Source organism: Bactrocera oleae, chromosome 5, assembly GCF_042242935.1.
Source record: "Bactrocera oleae isolate idBacOlea1 chromosome 5, idBacOlea1, whole genome shotgun sequence".
NCBI classification, from domain to species: domain Eukaryota; kingdom Metazoa; phylum Arthropoda; class Insecta; order Diptera; family Tephritidae; genus Bactrocera; species Bactrocera oleae.
In genome coordinates, this window is record NC_091539.1 from 7,788,104 (window position 1) to 7,802,685 (window position 14,582).

Below are 14,582 nucleotides of genomic sequence, written 5' to 3' on the forward strand. Positions count from 1 at the left end.
ATGTTCCGCTAATGCAGAGCTCTTGCATTAATTGATTTAAGTTTTCCAGCAAATTTAAGGGTTATATTAAATTTTCTGTGCAGAAAGCCCTATTAGTATACTAAAAATATATATTGCCTTAAAGTATGTATTATTTTTAACCACTAAATAATATTACGAAATTTAATTTTTTACACTTTTTCAAAAAAAACTTTTTACTTGCTTACATGAAGTTGATTTGTAGTGGTGTGGCGTAATTTCTCAATGAATTAAGAAGGCTGGCGTCCAAAAGTATGCAATGCATTTATGTGGTGTTAAATTTGTAGAATTTTTGCTGTATGCTGTTGCATTAAAAACTAGTTAACTAATCAAGCGAATAGTAATATGAATATACTTTAAATGTAATTATAATAACTGCGGCGAAATGTAGCCAATTTTTATTTAAAAAAATTGTATTATTTCTGTTTATCGGCTCACAGAGTTACAGAATGAAAAAAGACGAAAAATGAGCGTTAAAAGCATGCGCCTAAATTTAGGCAATAGGTTTTAACAAATTTTGCAGTTTTTAACAAATTTCGGTTCATAAAAGCACCCCTGAAATTAAAATGCTTGTAATGCTAACGGAAGTTAGTAACACTAAATCTCAGGTCTCTGCCGCCGTAATTGTTATTTACTCTACTGAACCAGTTCCAAACTGACACTCTTATTCATTAAATCCATTTTTTTTTTATAATATTATTCTTGCAGAGCAAATCTATGTCGGTAGAGTTTATTCATTAACTGAAAGTGTATTAAATAGTAGTCGTAGAGTGCACCTATAGTCTACATGTGGGCGCATATACACAAAATAAAAAGTCGAGTTTATATGGAACAAAGAACACAAGTAGACACTACTGTAAGCATGTTTACCAAGCCATCCCGACATGGTAAGATAAAAGCACACTATTTCATTTGGCTGGGCGATGCCGATACCGGCACCAAAAAGTAGGCAATGTGAAAACACAAAGCAACGACTGACAGTAGCTACGCAATGTTTATCAATACAAGCTCATATACAGAGCGATATTTTGCTGAAGTATACACAAAAACACACTTATATATGCACATACATAGTATATATATATACATAATGCACAGCTTAGCATGTGTGCTATAGCCAGCTTAACGGTATTTGTCTACAAAAGTAGCTTACGTTCCCAAGTATGTTTGCGTGCAACTATGTGCCGTCATCTTGTAAATGTTTACATAGGATCGATGAGCATACAAGCAGCAAGGCAAATAACAATAAATATAACCAGCTACATGTGCGAGCAATGACCGACAGCATGGCAAGCAAGCAACACGCTCCACCAATAAAGCACTGCAGTGACAGTCGGGCGATCGTTAAGTGCCACCGTCGCCTCGGTGTGAGTCAGCAACTGTCGTGTCGTCGGTAGTTCAATTTATGGCTTAAAGGTGGCGGATGTTGGACAGGAAGTTGTCTACCGACAGGCACCTAGAGGGACGCTTACCCCAAGCAGAGTTATCAGCGGTGGCCGCTGTTGTCAAACGATGGGTTTGGGTTAACTTTTTCCATTGAAGCAATGGCTTCAATCAAAGCATGTTGATTTCTGTGTGGCCTTCTGTGCGCTGTCGTATGCTGGCATGCTGTTAGGCGTGTTGTTTAAATCGATTTTCAAACAAGTTTTATTTCCAATCAAAATGGGTTTAAGCTCTGCAACAGCTCATAGAAATAGATTTATGGGGGTACTCTGCAAAATTTAGTGCTGAAACAAGCGATTTCCAGGCAAATTAGTAAGTGGCGCGCTTAAAAGGCACACAACAGTTACTAACACAACAGCAACAACAATATAGCGGATGTTTAATACAGAAATTTTACAAAATTTAAACGCATATACATTGCAAATAGACTTTGTCAATAGCTGAAACCTTTTCGCATAGCATACCTTTAGGCGAAATTAAAGTTATTTATTGCAAAATAAAGTGCAACAGATCTAAAAACACTTAGGAGAGTTTTGAAGTCAAAACATTTGAAGAGTAATCAACGAAGTGATTCCACAAAATATTTTTTCCGTTCGTCCACGCCGCTATCTTCGGCCCACGGCCCTTAACTCCTTCAACCTACACATATCATCACATGTAATTACCACTTTGTTGCATATTCCACCCACAAATTGGATTTCCTCTGTTTCGTGCCAATTTATGGCTAATTGAATTGAGTGCGGGCGATAATTATTGTTCAGCGCCTAAAATTATACCATATATTTATAGGTTTTATTGCACTGACTGCAAATAATATACATAGTCGGAAACAAGAAAATGAATTTGCCTAAAATATGTGACGAAGTCAATGAAAAAAAATTGTGGCGCCTTTGGTTAGGCAACACTTTACATTAAATGATTTTAGAGCAATAAAATAACGTTTCCCTCTTTCATTTTCCCTTTGTCTCAATGCGTGCTTTAAATTTGTATACACAAGAGATAGGAAGTAAACTCTTTCCTCAGTCAAAAGAAGGCAAATGTATGCCCAGCAGCCTCAAAATATGCTACAGTTCAATTAAAAGTTACGAATCTATAATCTGAGTCTACTATATACCAGCAAGCAAGCCATTTGATACCAATTTATTTTCGAAAGCAGTCCAGTTATTGCAATTTATGTGGAAAATTTTGCGTTTGCGCCTGAAAGCATGCAATATTTTCTTAACAGTTATCGAACTATTTTATGAATTTTTGTAGTGCTTGAAAATTAAAACGCAGACGAAGCATTTACAAGCAACTCTGAATACTGAACATAAATTTACAAGGAATATTTTCTAAAACAGTTATGTACGTATGTTGCTTCAATTTTGGTTACTGTAGCTAAGCAAAAGGAAATTAAATTTGCAAAACGAAATTTTATATGGTAAACTTGAAAATGTTAGTAGAATAATAAATTTTCTAATTAAAAAGCTCGAAGCAAAGAAAATGCCTAAAAATATGCTATATCATCTTAAGTAACAGACATGTTATAGTTATTAATTCGGATTTGCTGCCGAGATTTTCTTCTTCTTCTTCTTCTTCTAAATTATCTTTATTTGATACCAATGAAATGTTTTACCCAGAAACTACAGAAGAAAAAGTGTAAAAATAAAGTCACAGCGCCTAAAATATGTTGCACAATTATTCGCTGTGTTAAATAAAAGTCTAACAAATAATTCCACTTTGTTATGGCTAGCATCATTATTATTGAGTTACTTGGATTATTGGATATAAAAATTAAAATAATTTTTTTATGAGTCTGCTCACAAAAGTAGGCAATCATTTTCAATTGTAAGCATTTATTCTAAATGAGAGGTGGTATGTGTTGACATATTGAAGCAAAAGTACTTTTAAAATCTGCAATTAACAGATGTTCTATTATAGTTATACTTTGCGATACACAGCACCAAAAAGTATACAATACAATGTACCTTTATTGCCTTTTTGATTAATTTTGCTATAAAAATATGAGGTCGTCCATAGAAAATATATGTTATCAGTTAAAATTTCCTGTTCTTCGAATTCGTAATTATTTGTAGTTTGCTGCAAGCCCCAAAGTATGCTAAAAAAATTTTAGTTATTTATTTAAAAATATATTTTGTGTAGCAAGCCGAAATTTTTGTTTTAAATTGCATTGAAAGGTCTAATAGCAAGCTATATAGTACATTCACTGTGGAACTTATTGGCTTATTATTATACTACGGCAGCAACGTAAATTAATATTATTTGCTCACACTCAATTAGTAAAATTAGTCAGGTGTTGACCAGCCGCACTACCAGCAACTCCACTTTAGCAAAGACCATGCATTTACTGCTCTCTACATAAGCAAACTGATTGTGTGAGTTGAGCAATCAAGATTGCACTAGCACCTGTATGTATGCACCACTTTATTTGCTTTATAAATACATGCGAGCACCAAGAGCAATAAATTCCACAGGCTTCAAATCTGGCATAAATATATATATACAACTTTTCTGTAATCCTAGCATGTATGCCTGTTGGTAGGCCACCGGATAGCCTGTGTGAACTGTTGACACGTCACTTCGACACATACTCAACATATGCGGGCTCTAACATACACTAGTAGCTAATAATATTTGTGCAGCACTGCTGCTACGACTGCTACTGGCTGGCTTAGTATATGTGAAATATATATATGGTGCGCCTTACTGTATGCATTAATTTTGTTTGGTCACTTAATTAAATTAAGCTATCATATTAGTGTCATCGATGTGCGACAATATGTGGCGTGCAGCAAGCGCACACCACGCCGACCAAAGCGCACCTCAAAATGAAGGTTATGGATATTCAGCCTTAAAGTATGCAACAGTTGGCTGACATGTCAGTGTATATAATCTAACAAATAGTTGAGCGTGTGTGTGCATGTTTGAATTTAGGTCAATTCCTGCTGCTAACTAACAGCTTAGCCGCATACGCATACACAGACGTCCAATTACTTTGCAGTTTTGTTGTTGTACGCTTTGTTGTTTTGTCTGTTTGTGTGTATGGTTTTGTGCATGCCTGCTATTATTTGTAAATTTCCTTAATTTATTACAATATATATACTAATTAGTTCTGCTGCAGCAGCACTCAACATTACATAACAAAGCGCTGCGCCTAAATGTATGCCAGCTTGCTGCAATTATATTTCGTACGTTATTAGTATTTTGCACAACAACAATAGCACACTGAACATTATTAGTAATAATTTTGAGTGCTCTGGTTACATGCATTTATTTGTTCATTAATTACTGTATAAAATCAATTATTTGTAAGCGCTTGCAATGCCTGAAAGTATACACTTGCTAATTATGACACGTGTTTGCGTGTATATGGGTCCCAAATAGTGGCAATGATATTTAATAACTGTTGAAAGCAGCATTGTTGTTTTAGTATTTGTAAGCTTAAAGCGAACACCGCCCAAAATTATGCAACAATTATTAGGTTGATTAATTTTGTTAATACTTGATCATCAACAAGCTCAAGACAAGTTGCTGCTAGGAAGGCATGAATTTCTGTCAATAGAATAGCTAAATATTACACTAAGCCCCTTGACGTATGCTAAACATTTTATGAAATTTGATAATTGGTAGAAAATTTTGCAAGCAGTAACAATTTCCCAGCGGAAAGCAATAATTATTGCGACACGCGCCTGCAATTAGACTAGAGTTTTGATATAATTTCTTAATTTTTATATTTTGATTAAGCTAAAGAATATTGCAAGCCAGCAAAAAGGCGTTTACTTTTGAATTTTTTTCGAGACATTTCGTTTAACAAACAAATACAAATAATATGCAATTACAGAATTTAGTCTACTTTGATAAGCGGCGATGCATTTTGAAAAATTGTAGATTTACGAGATCCTGTACCCAATCTCTTATAGCACCTACACAAAAAAAAATATCTGACGGTGCGAAAGGTTTTTTGCTAAAAATTATATTAAATCCGAAATCTAAAAAAAAACTAAATAAATAATTTTACTATATTTACTTTTATATTAAATTTTCAAATTTTCGTTAGCTGCTTCTCGAAAAAGTCGTTTTTTTTTTTAAATTTACACTTCATGGTGGCTTAAAAATCGTAATTAGTAGCAAACAGCATGTTCCTGCTATAACTCTGATGACAAATATAATACAACTAAGAAATTAACAAGTAGTAGTAGAACAACCCCTCCAATAAAACCAAAAATTTAAACAGCCGAAATTTCGATAACCTTTGTAACTGCTTCAAAAGTAACTGCAAAAGCCACTGTCGCCTTTGGCTATGCTACAGTTTTTCTTTATTTCGTTAATATGTCATATTTCATTCAGCATAAAGTTCTCTCGTTTATCATTTAAGCCTTTGACTGCTCGTTTATCTGCCTGTCAAACATTTCACCAAGCTCTTATCGCCGTTGACAGTTCGTGTAAATTAAGAAAAATGGCAGTTGTAAATATTTTAAAACAGACTAACTGTCATTCAATGCAATTTTCGTATTGCTATTTAGTTTGTTTTTATTTATTGTAACTGTGTGACGTTCAACAACCGCGCTGCGCCGCCAAGCCTAGCTGTACTCTTTGTTCTCAAGCCGCCGCTTTATTCATTGCGCGTCTGTTGTATTCACTATTCTTTTACTTTTTCGTTGTTATACCCTGTACAAGGTATGTTATGTTAGGTAAACCTTTTTATTTGATTAGATAACTCCACCATATTTGGTGCAGCTTATATTCAATGGCAACGGTGAAAAATTCGAAACAATTTTTTTAAATCGAAGCACTATAGCATATAGCTGTCATACAAACTGAACACTAAAAAGTAGGTTCTTGTATGGTAAATTTTTTGTTTGACATGATATCTACACGAAATTTAACACATATTATTTTTTAAAGCAACTATACAATCTCCAAAGAAATTGTTCGGATCGAGCCACTATAGCGTATAGCTGCCATACAAATCAAAGGATCAGAATAAAGTTCTTGTCGCGGAAATGTTTATTTCTGAAGGGTATTATAGCTACGTTGCAACCGTAGTTAACGTTTTTTCTTGTTGTTGTTGTTTTTGGTTTTTGTTTTTGCTTTTTGCCTTTTATCAATTTCATATGGCTTAATGCAAGTAAGTAAATATTGAATTGAAATAAACAAATGCAATCGAGCGGAGTAAATAAATTTCTGTTGTGTGCGCAAATGTTGGCGTTTTAATTGAGGTTGTTTTTGTTGTTGCTAGCGTGGTAGTGCTTTTAATATTAATTTCATTAATTTGCGTGTATATACCGTTGAATATTTAATTGTATTAATTTTTTTATATCCTTGCATTAATTTTAAAATATGATTTTATGTAAATTTATCCGCATTAATATTGATTATAATTTTATTTTCATAAATTTTTTCACTGCTTATATTAATAATTTTCGATAAAGCCTTTAAATGGCTTTATAATTTTGTTTTTCAATATTTATATATACATACATATATTTAATAATTGTTACCTAATTGAATTTGATGCTATAAATACATATTAATGGTTTTTTTTCTTTCCAATAAAACATATTTTGAATGCAGACTTAATTGCTCGCAGTTGAGCAGCACATATTTATGTAGATAATAAATCAAGCAAATATTGAAATTGCGCTTTTGAGCATTGAAACATGTACACGTTTTTATCTGATTTAAATTTTTGAAGTATTTTAAAATAACTAAATTAATATTTAAATTAAAATAAAGACCTTTAACCATAAAATAATGATCTAAGTAAATGATATAAAATTACAAATTATTGAAATTAAAAATACAAGTATTAATAAATTAAATATATGTAAAAAATATAAAAATTTAAATATTTTAAAAATAAGAAAAAAATTTTAAAAATTTTAAAAAATAATACTTAAAAATAAATATTTTATATAGCATAATTTTGAGCGCTGGAAATCTCAACAAACACTGAAAAGTTCTGCTATTAAAAACAGACTTCGATAAACGCTTTTCGGCTAAACTTACCGTATAGGGTAGTTTTACAAAAACAAAAATAAAGTTAGCCTACATTTAGGTGTTTCGTGGTGGAGCAACGTTTTTACATTCCAATATCATAAAAATTATTTAACAAAAACATTTCGACCTCAGATATGGAGTCAGTTTTTTTTAACAAATATTTGCCTACATTTAGGAGACTTTCTGTAGAACAATCAACCAATTAAGACATTCGCGGTGGCACATTGTATTTGCATTCCAAAGTCATAAAATTAATCAGTAAAACTATTTTACACTCATGTTTGGTATCAGGCTTAATAAAAATTATTTGCCTACATTTCGAGGAGTTTCAAAAGAACAATGCACAATTTGGGGTACTTACGGTGGCACATTGTACTTACATTCCAATATTAAGAAAAACATTCAATAAAAAAATTTCCTGCTCATATCTCTTTTATGTGTAATTTTAAAAGTAGCCTACATTTAGGCACTTTTCTATGGTAAAGTCTACCTTCTACCATATATTTCGGAACATTACTATGTTACTAATGCTTGACTTAACTTCAACTCTATTAAAGAAAAAGAAGTTTTAGAAATTTTTAACAGCAATATCTTTAAATGAAATGTTTCAGTTGCATATTGTTAGGCGCAAAGTCTAAAATGTGCCCAAAAATTAGACTCTCTAATAATATTGGCTAATGTCGCATTCGACATTAAGAACTCTGTGAATTTAATATCATAATTGCTTTATGTAATTAAAAATTTTATCTGCTTTTAGGCGCACATTGTCTTACTTTTCGTCTTTAGGCAGCTTTCGCACTTGTGTAGCAATTCTCATGCTATTAATAACAATTTTATAGTAATTTGCTAGCAAATATTCAACAAGTAATACAACGAAATTGTGCACTTAAAATTCACTGCCGACTTCTAGGCATTAAATTACCAATTGCACACAATCCAAGATCGCCAGCATTTGTATTTGTCTAAACCGTGTAGCAGCATTAAAACCCAACAGCGCTGAGAGACCAGTCACACACACAAATAGGCAAACAGCAACGGCAACAGCATTTGCATGCGAAAATGTTGCCTAACGACAGGCGTATTAACAAACCAATCGTTGCAATCAACACAACACAATTTAGGCCACAATTTTGCGACAAATTTAGGGCTGCTTGTGCCCAGAAACCAATGCATACAAATGTTGTTTGAGGCATCAATTGTTTAGCTAGACGCACACTTCATCTACTTTCTGGCGCGCACAAACAAATTGATTGCCAACTTCAAAAGAAGTGTGTGTGTGTGTGTGTTTATAGTGAAGAGCGCTGTATCGGTAAATGAAAATTACCAGCCAACTCATAGCGACGTGATGGGATTTATTTGCCGCTTTGCTTCAATTCGTGCCTTTTTTGTTGCTTTATATTACAGCGCTGCGTTTTGTTGTAGCAACAACAGCAAAACTATAGATGATAGTCATTGCGTACAAATTAGTAGACACTTAGTCCCCGAGCAGCAGAGCACGCATCGCAATTTGACGATTGAACGATTGAATGTGTGAAATTCCCATGCATGCTTTTAGGCGCATGTCACTTTTTTTTGTTTTTTTGCTACTGCTCCTTCCTCAGCGTTGAATTTGTGCATGCGTGCTGGTGCTCGACGCAACTAGTGCTTCATTTGTTTTTTGCTTAACGCCCACCTCCCCCTAGAGTACGACACGTCCGTGTTTCGTGCGCACACACTTGTGGTAGTGATTTGTTTTATGTAGAGCTTCGTCACGTTACTTACAAACTATCCGCATTTAATGCACTTGCTTGTCTCCAGTGTAGCGTGAGTTTTAATGCTCCTGCTAGGTCTGCTTACTTTACTCTTTGTTTACTTTGCACTATCTATCTGACATACTTTTAGGCGGAGTTTTGTTTGTATTTTGAAAAGTGTTTTAATGAGCTTGATATGTGTTTGGGAGACTCTTGGTGTAATGGACAGCTACTTAAATCATAAATACGACTATGACAATGTATGGATTTCTTAATTTAGCGAACTTGTGGTTGGAAAGGTATCAAATAAGGTCCTTCAAGGATGAGCTTTTGGTTGGGTTTGATTTGAGAACTTTCAAGTATCAAATAGCGGCGAATTTTGCACAAAACCACGACATTTTTCAACACATTTCCAGGGGTTGAATATAATGAATGATAGATAGCAAGAAAGCATAAAAATCCAATGAAGAAATGGAGTCACCGAAGAGGAATAGTAAATATAATGGGCTCAGAACTAGTTTTAACTAGTTTTAAGTATTTTGGGTTCAGATAAATAACCATAACAATACCAGTTATGAGATCTCTAGCGAAACGATTTCCAAAACGGATTTTTCTGTAGCTAATGACTAAAGAACTCGAAGTACTTGTATACTGTTGAGTCTACTTTTTTTAAAGGTTGAGAGAAATGTTGTTGCATTAGGAGTGAAAAAAGTGGAGTGAAAAGAGCCTAAGATATTATAGAAAATGTGATCTCTAAATTAGACGAAACAGATACGAAAAGACGGAAATTTCTTGATTAGAGATCTGTAAGCACTATCGAGAAGAAAAATGTTTTTGAATCCCAAGAGTCGAAAGCTGAAAGTACTGGTAAGAAGAATTATTTTGAAAATGTTGAGCGCTACAGCAGAGGTGACTTGAAAATCAATAAGAAAAAGAAGCGATGGTAAAAGAGAGATCTTAAAACATTATCGCAAAGAAAAGTAGCTCTTGAAGCTGAAGTGTCGAAAACTGGAGTTCTAATATATTATTTTAAAGATGGTGTTACATAGAGTGAAGTGGGAAAACTCTAGCTCTATGATCTCTGTAGTGTTCAATGGTGAAAACTTAATAGATTTTTCAGCAACTTTTATGGCAATTTTGTAAGCTGTAGCTCTTACTTGTGAACTGGAATGAGAGTTGTTAAGCTAGCGAACCCAAGAAACCTTAATACTTATTCTGCGCTGTTTTCAGAAACTAGTAATATTTCAAATTAAACTCTGAAATTGAACTATAACTCTGAGCCTCATATGAGACAAAGCTGATTCCTTCTAAACTGAACAGTTTCAGCAAGCTTCAGCTGTCTCTGAACTGAAATACTTGTAGATAGTAGCGTTTTGCCGATATACATTTGAAGTCGCTAACGCCAGAGCTGGTGTGGAGTCTCTCAAGACACACAATATGCTCGGAGATACCTACAAAGGAGTCAAAGCTAATATGGATATTATGGTGAAAGCCATCAGCTGGGTATATATAAATTTCCTTAAACCGAAGCAACGCAATGCCCTCTAGCAACCCACTCCCATATAGCCTTCAGCGCTTCCATTATCAATGTAAAAAATTGAAGTGTCGCTCCCACCACGGCTTCGTCAAGAAAACCCCACTTCCCCATTTTCCTCTCTCATTAACATAATTTCACTCATCATTTAGTCATTTAAATAATTCTCTCATCAATATTTTGTATCAACACACCATCAGCTAACAATTTGTTTTGTCTACCGCTTACTTCCGCCCGCGCTCTCCCACCCACCAACATTAATCGATCCAGCGGGTGTAATGTTAGCAACACATTTCCATGCGACGTGCCGCAGTACCATTGATGAGCCACAATTGTACGTTGACGAGTGGTGCACGGTTCAAAAGTGATATCCGTTTATATGTATATGTATATATATACCTATATATATGTGTGTGTGCGTGTGATTATTTAGGTATATGTGTGTGTGTGTATCCATAACTGCTAGTGCTAGTGCCAATGTAAATGCAAATACTTGGTCATACGCACAAATTCGCACTACCGATTGGTGGTACCTCGCAAACACACACAAATACATACATATGTATTTATACATATACACCTACAGTCATCCGTAAGCGCATATATGCATAGAAATTTGCTCATTTAGCTGTTTGGACTGCTCTTAGGGCACTAAACGTGCAACTTGCATGCTCTTTATTACACTATCTAAACCGCATAATTGGTGAATGGAGATAATTTACGGGTGTCCGTTTACACCAAAGTGTATCTGTATGTACAGGAACTAAGCTATGTGCTTGCAGTTGTTTGCCGCTTAATCAGTTATTTATTCCTGTTGTCCGAACAAAGAGCTGCCAAACAGCCGTTCTGCTACAAATCTGCTTAATATGAGCTTGTGTTGGGGTGCTGAAGGATTTTTGGCAGGATATGCGCAAGGATTCGCCTAAGCATATATGCACTTAGCATCAAGCGTATACAAAATTTTTTGTTATCATGATTTCCAACAATTTAAATATTTTAGATCGGATAGCTAAAGCATATAGCTGCCATAGAAACTTACGGATCAAACTCAAGTCCTTATGTGAAAACTTTTTCTTTGACAGGATATTTTTATGAAATTTTACAGAGATTATTATGCATACCATCGGTACAACCTCCGCAGAAACTGGTTTGATCGGTTTACTATAGCATATAGCTGTCATACAAACTGAACGATCGGAATCAAATGCTTTCATGGAAAGCTTTTTCATTTGACGAGTGGTTCTACAGAAAAAATGTTCCTCATGGAGCAGCATATCTTATGCTGCCATATTGCGAATTTCAGGCAAGCTTATTAAAAATTATTTTCGTCAATCTTTTACTAACTATACCAACTATCGTTCTCCGATTTTGATCCGCCACTGCATATTTTCTAATTTCCCTCCTGCCTTTTCTTCTGTGATTTATCATAAAAACTGTTTAATTTTCAAATTCGAAAATTTATTGTACTACTTTAATTTAAAGTGCAAAAAAATATATAAAATTTACAGTACAGTACTTTTTTGTTAACTATGGCAACAATTCAAAAAATTTTTTTCGAGAAAATTCAGTAAAAATATATGTTTGAAAACTAAGAAACCTGAAATTTTCAGGTTAATATAAAAAGATTGCAGATTTCAAAACTCTTTCAGATTTTCAAAGTATTTTACTAATTTTTAATATAGCTGCATAATTTGTGTTTTTTTCTAAAAATATTTTATTTTTTATTCGTGTGGATTTTTTTTAAGAATTAAAAATCTTTATGCCATATACATATCAGAATTTTCACATATTTATAGCTCACAGTTAAGGCCACTATTACGGTTTTGAACCCAACTGCCTTTTGGTTAAAGTTCTGAAATTCGATATTATCGATATCAACTCAACCCGTCAAAAAAGTTTAGGTTAAAGTTTTGTCAAACATCAACTTTTTTGTGGTGTCACGCTTTTCAAACCTCAACTGAAAACAGTTGTAGTTCGTAATATGAATAAAGAGTTGGATTGATCTGAAGTTGAATTATTTCAACTTCAATTCAACTAAGTGAAGTTGAAAAGCGATATTGGTATAGAGCAATAAACAAACAACATTAAATTTATAAAAAAATAAATTTTAATATTTTCTATTTCTTGATTTAATATAGATAATGAATAGTTTAATAAAAAAATAATAATTTTATTTTAATTTAATTAAAATATTAAATTTTATAGAAACTATTTTCTAAATATAAATATTTATTCTTTTTATTTAATGTAAAAACTACTTTGCGCTTTAGTTAAATAAATATTAAAATTAAACAACATTCAATTTATAAAAAAATAAATTTTAATATTTTATATTTCTTTATGAATAGTTTAATAACAATTTTACTATTACTGAAAAAATTATTTTGCTCTTTAGTTAAATATAAATTTTCTTACTTATCATCATAGTTTTGGTTAGGATTTTAGGTATTCAGGCATTTCCTGCGCACCTTTTATGCAGCGGTTTATATGCCATATAATTAATTAAGTCATAGAATTCTAATAATCTAATATGATATATGTACAGATATATTTTATACTAAACATAATATTGCTAACCTTTAATTTGGCAAGTCTGATATCTCTCTTACTAACCAAAAATAACTCAAGACGATTTTGAGTTGTTTCGATTAATTTTTTTTATATTATTCAGTATTTAAATTATTTTTTGCTTATAATGGTAATACTAACAGCTGTTAAATTACTTATAAATATGTATAAAATATATAGCATAGAATAATAAAAATCGTTCAAAAATTACTTACATTTTGTTGTTGTATTAACTTTTGCTGCGCCTAAAGGTATGCTTAAGTTTTTGCTGCACTTCTGATGCACCAAATAACAGGTCTGACGGTTAATGGAGTTAATTTAATTTTTGTTTTTCCGTATTATGTTCAGCAATATTTGAATTATTCTCAGTTCAATTTTTGTAGGTTATTTTTAATAAGTAATTTACTTTTTTCGACCGAAAATAAACATGTTTTAAATTATTTACTCTTCATGCAATAGTATTTTGGTTTGAAGATCGCCTTTAATGGACTAAATGGACTTTTATTTAACTAATTTCGGTTTGTGACATTATTTTGACTTTTGAAATGGCGTTCTCCTGCAATAACTACTTTGTTGTCATCCAGAAAATAATTAACTTCAATATTTTATTAATTTTTTTAGAAGGTTCATATCTTAGATAACTTTTCTTAAATTTTTTTTTTTTTTTTATTTGATTTACTGTTTGTATTTAATTTTTAAAATTTTTTGAACATAATTGTTTTTAAAAATTGTTTTTTAATTTTTTTTTTTAATTTTTTTATGTTTTTATATATATTTTTTTTTTGTACTTCGGTTAGAGGTTTTACATATATTTTGTATGCGTTTTTCTTCTTTCTGTAAAAATAATTGTTCTTTTGCGTATTTTATAGCTGTGTTTAAATCGTTTGTTGGTTTCGACAGTTATTTTCATTTTAATAACTTTTTATTCAATTTTAGGTTGTTATAAAACCAATATTCATTTATGTGCAAATTTCTTATGATGTAGGTATTTAGTGTATACTTTTTCATTTCTAATTTCTACTTAATTTTTGTATAATTTTTAGCGACATTTAACTATTTGTTTTTGTATTGTCTTTTTTCCAATTTTATTCGAAATTTTTCAGTATGAGTCTTTTATGTTTATGATTTATTATATTTTACTTTATATGCAAAAATTAACCAGAGATATCTAGTTTTTTAAGTATTTTTGTTTATTTTTAATATTTTTTTTTTTAAATATGAATTTTATTTTTGTGTTAGAAACCTTTGAAATGAGTAGTTTTTTATACATATACATTTTTTTTTATAGC

At 32.1% G+C, this 14,582-nt stretch overlaps 1 protein-coding gene across 1 annotated transcript in view; it reads right to left on the reverse strand.

Moving 5' to 3' along the window:
- Window positions 1-13,966, reverse strand: part of rsh (radish) — a 285,298-nt gene extending 271,332 nt beyond the window's left edge. Inside the window, exon 1 of the mRNA XM_070109883.1 lies at window positions 13,509-13,966. The gene's annotated coding sequence lies outside the window, so the exon portion shown is untranslated. The remainder of the gene's footprint in view (window positions 1-13,508) is intronic.
- Between the last annotated feature and the right edge of the window lie 616 nt (window positions 13,967-14,582).